Source organism: Petaurus breviceps, unplaced genomic scaffold (genome assembly GCF_028583685.1).
Source record: "Petaurus breviceps papuanus isolate PSGF00001 unplaced genomic scaffold, PetGlider_PUasm1.0 90752, whole genome shotgun sequence".
NCBI lineage: Eukaryota > Metazoa > Chordata > Mammalia > Diprotodontia > Petauridae > Petaurus > Petaurus breviceps.
This window is the reverse complement of record NW_027187336.1, coordinates 3,810,742-3,815,977: the sequence shown is the minus strand read 5'-3', so window position 1 is coordinate 3,815,977 and position 5,236 is coordinate 3,810,742.

Genomic DNA, 5,236 nt, shown 5'->3' with positions numbered 1-5,236 from the left:
TTCCTTCCTTCCTTCCTTCCTTCCTTCCTTCCTTCCTTCCTTCCTTCTTTCCTTCCTTCCTTCCTTCCTTCCTTCTTTTTATTCCTAAATAACAACTTTATTGATTTCAATTTTCTTTTTCAAACACTTTCTGTGTAGACACTATTCTATAATTTGTTTAGAAATTCATAACCAAGAACTAGTAATTGTTTTCACCAGTTATATAAGAATTGCACAATGAAAAGCATAATTAAAGTTTCTGTGCTCCTACCTCAAGAAAGAGATTCTGTTTGATGCATGATAGTTTCTATATAGAGGACAAAAATAATTTTGTTCTCCATTATTTTTTTTTGCCTTGTTCTTAATGGACATATGGTAACAGAATAGTAAAGAAATTATTTGAAGTTAAAAAACATTACTCTGCTAGTGAACATTTCCCTAGTATTCTTATTGCAGTATCACTGAGGGAGTTAGATATTGTGTAGTGTATATGTCAGGCTAGAGCATCATGTTCACAATTCTTGAAAAATGCAATTTTTAAATTCCACAGACTAGAAATGAGATGCCTGTGTTCAGAGGTAGAATTCATTCTGGTACACTGACATGCTGACAGGTATTAAAATAGGTTCCACTTTCCAAAGTGACAGGCTAGACTAACCATGGGGTTTTTAAAGTCAAGACACATAGCTCTAAGATTGTGCCCATTTACCTCTTATTTTCATTGATTCAAATTTTTCTCTTTCAGTGAATTTTGCCGGGAATTTCCTTCCTGCCATCACCTCAGCTTCAATGGTAAAGCACTGCAAAATTTAAATATGGTTAATTTGGAACTGCTAGCCATTTACACAAGAACTGCACTGATGGCCTCATAGCAAATCAATAATGTAAGCAAGATTTGAGGTGAATGATGCTTAATCTCTGCCAACAAACTTTTCAAATATTTGGCAGCATCCATTGTTGTATTTTCACAATATGCCAATGACAAATAATTCCTATGCATCTCATAGTTAAATATATTTTACTGTTATAAAATAGTTTCACATACACTATCTCAGGGAAGCATCACAATATTCCAGTTAAAATAATTACAGAGGTGCTATTATCCCCATTTTATAGATGAGTAAAGTCAGGCTTAAAGAGATTAAATAACTAAACTATAAGCTTCATCTTTTGACTCCTGGCTTTTTCCTTTGTACAGCACTAACTCCAATCTTAGCATCAGAACACTGGATCACAATTTCAAATTTGGAAAGACTTTAAAGTTCATCTGGTTCAATCCCCACATTTACAGATAAGGGATGGAGGTCTTTTCTATTTAATCTAAAAAAGCAACAATGACTTTAAGTCTCAGTGTAACACAATAAATTTCAGGTAAATCTACTTTGAAGTTTTTAATCTTCAAATCATAAGTGTTCTGTTATATAGTGGCAGTTTATAATTACTATGTTTATATTTAAGAACCACACAAACACAAAGAACATACGTTATAATGATCTATAATTTGTATTTCTCACTAACTCAGATAGCTTTTCATTTTGGTTATTTAAAATGCCTATTTGTTTTTCCTTAGCAGATTTTTTTAATGGAAGGTTTGGAAGGTTGATATTAACATATGTAAGTAGTTTTGAGTTATGCACTTTCCTCTCAATGACCTTTGTAGTTTCAGGGGTTATTTCCATTTTATAGCAACTAAGCCTCATATAGGGGAAGTGACTTACCCTGGTCAAGAATATTTTTCTATTACCTTTATAGCCACAGCTTCTGGCACATGTTAGGTGATTAATAAAAGCCTTCAATTGATTAGTCCCATAACAATCTTCAAATCTATAATTCAAAGGCATTCTTTCTATCAAACCACAGCTTCACAATCTAAAGCATTGAGGGCATAGACCCTCATTCTGTGTAAAGGAGAAGAAAATTCAATATATCCCAGTTCTATTGAAATTCACCCCCCCCACTCCCCTGCCCTATTCTCTTTGATGCTATTTAGAAATGTAAAGTTTTATCTAAATAAAGAGAAAAGAGCCATCTGTCTAGAGCTCTGCATCCAGCACAGTATTTCAAAGCAATATCACACCCTAGTCTTACAAAAAGTGCAGTGTGACTAAATACTTATGTTTTCTTCATGCCCTTTATCAGATAACTTCAGGCTTCACTGTGACCATGTCCAGTTCCCTGCATTTATCATTAATCAAAGTGAAGCTTACAAATAGGTCCTTTGAAGGAAAAGAAAAGAATGAAGAAAAAGAAAAAAAATTCAGAAAGCACAGACAAATAAATAAATTTCCTAAGAAAATATCCAAGTCTAGAGGGCTTTAAAAATAATTCTATCAAACAATTAAGGAATAATTAATTACAGTACTATAAAAATTATTTGAAAAAAAAATATATATATAAAGGAGTAATACCAAATTAATTTTATGACACAAATAAGTTTTTGATGGATGGCAAAAACAGAAAAAGACAATTAATTATGGTCAATTTCTCTAATGAATAATGGTATAAAAATAAATAAAATAGTAGCAAAGAGATTACAACAAAATTTCACAAAGATCATACATTATGAGCTAATGAGATTTATACAAGCAATGCAGGACTAGTTCAAAATTAGGGAAGCTATCAGCATAATTAACCACATCAATAACAAAAACAACAAAAATCATAAGATTATATCAAGAGATGGAGGAAAAAGTCTTCACTAAAATACCCATTCCTATGAGAAAACTAGAAAGTATAGGAATCAATGGAGCCTTGCTTAAAATGATAAATAGGGAAGGGTGGAGTCAAGATGGCAGAGTAGAAACAGCACTTCCTCGGGGTTCGTGCACCCACCTCTTCTAATTCACGTAAAAAAATGACTCTAAACAAATTTTGGAGCTACAGAACCCACAAAATAACACAGAGAAGCTAACCTACAGCTGAAGACAGCCTAGCAGCCTGCAAGAAGTGGCCAGTACAGCACTCTGGGAGCCTCACCCAGCCCCATAGAAGTCTGAGGTTTTAGCCTCAGGGTGGCCACAACCAGCCCACAGCTGGAGGGACTTCAGAACACCACCAGCTGTTGTGGTTTCCAGAATTATAAACCCATATATGCTAAGGACAAAGGGAGAGGTCCGTTCAGTGTGGACTTTGGGACCTGGGAGTTTCAGAGTCTGGTGTGGCCTTTGCCTCCAGAGTGAGAAGCAGCTGAGGTGTGGCAACCTTCGAGCCACTGCCACATGGCTGCTTCAGAGCTTTGGGCATGCAGATTGTAGGGGGACCAAGTGACAAGAGTGAGGGGTAATTGCTCTTGCTTTAACAAGCTTGGATCTGGATCACTATCTGGGGTGGAGGACCTAGGGAGCATGACCAGTGTGCCAGGGTGTGTGGAGGCTTCATAGAGGGCAGTTAACTAACAACTCCAGCAGCTGAGAAATCCCCAGCAATTTGGAACAAAGCTTCCCCCTCAGGTAGCAGAGTTCTACTGTGGCAAAACACTCAGAAGTCAAGTAATTGAATCTCAATATGAGTAAGCAAAGGAAGCAAGGCAAGCATAGCAATCTGACTTTGGATTCCTTTTTTGGGGACAAAAAGTATCGGGATATGGAACAGGAGGAAGACAGTGGAGTCAGAACTCCTGCAACAAAAGCTTCCATCAAAAGAATAAGTTGCTTAAAGGCCATAGAGGAGCTTAAGAAGGATTTTGAAAACCAAATAAGAGTAGTGGAGCAAAAATTAGGAAGAAAAATGATAACGATGTAAGAAAACTATGAAATGATAGTCAACAACTTGGCTAAAGAAAATAACAACTTAAAAAATAGATTAATTCAACTGGCAAAAGAGACTAAAAAAGTCAATGAGGAGAAGAATGCCTTAAGAAGTCGAATTTGCCAGATAGAAATAGAATCTCAAAAGCTCATGGAAGACAAGCATTCCTTCAGAATTAGATTGGGGCAAATGGAAGCTATTGACATTGTGAGAAATCAAGGTACTGTTAAATGAATCCAAACAAATGGAAAAATAGAAGGCAATGTGAAATATCTCATTGGGAAAACCACTGACCTGGAAAAGAGATCCAAGAGAGATAATTTAAATATTATTGGACTACCTGAAAACCATGATCAAAAAAAGAACCTAGAAATCATCCTTCAGGAAATTCTCAAGGAAAATTGCCCTGATGTTTTAGAACCAGAGGGCAAAATAGAGATTGAAAGAATCCACTGATCACCTCATGAAAAAGATCCCCAAAAGAAACTCCTAGGAATATTATAGCCAGGTTCTGCAGTTCCCAGATAAAGGAGAAAATATTACAAGCAGCCAGGAAGAAACAATTTGAATATGGTGGAAACACAATCAGGAAAACACACGATCTGACAGCTTCTACACTGAGGGTTCAAAGGGCTTGGAATACGATTTTCTGGAGGTCAAAGGATCTGGGATTAAAATCCTGAATCACCTACTCAACAAAACTGAGTATCATGTTTCAAGGGAAAATATGGTCATTCAGAATAGAGGATTTTCAAGCATTCTTGATGAAAAAACTAGAGTTGAATAGAAAATTCGACATTCAGATACAAGAAGCAAGAGAAGCATGACAAGGTAAACATGAAAAAGAAATCATAAGGAACTTATCAAAGTTGTGCTACTTACATACCTACATGGAAAAACAATTATTATAACTTATGAAACTTTTCTCAGCATCAGAATAGGTAAATTTAAGGGATTAAAGGGGAATATAATGAGAGGAGATGAGGAGAGACAGAATAGGGTAAACTATCTCATATAAAAGAGGGAAGGAATAATGGTTACAATGGAGGGGAAGAATAGGAAGACAAAAGGGAATGGGTCAACCTTATTCTCATTGAATTTGGCTTAGGGAGGAAATGACATACACACTAAACATGGTATCTCACCCTACAGGAGAGTAGCAGGGAAGTGGATGAGAGGGGTATGATGGAATGGAGGGCAGGCTGGGGGGAAGGGAAGTTGGAAGCACCCACTTTTGCAAAGGGACAGGATCAAAGTAGAGTACAGAACTAGGGGGGGGGGATAGGAAGGAAGGAAATATAGTCAGTCTTTCACAATATATCCACTATGGAAATGTTTTGCATAACTACAAATCTATAACCTATATTGAATTGCTTATCTTCCCAGTAAGGGTGGGTTATGAGGGAGGGAGAGAAAGAATCTGGAATTCAAAGGCTTAAAATCAAATGTTTAAAACATATGTGTATGATTATTATTATTATTATTTTACATGTAACTGGGAAATAAGTTA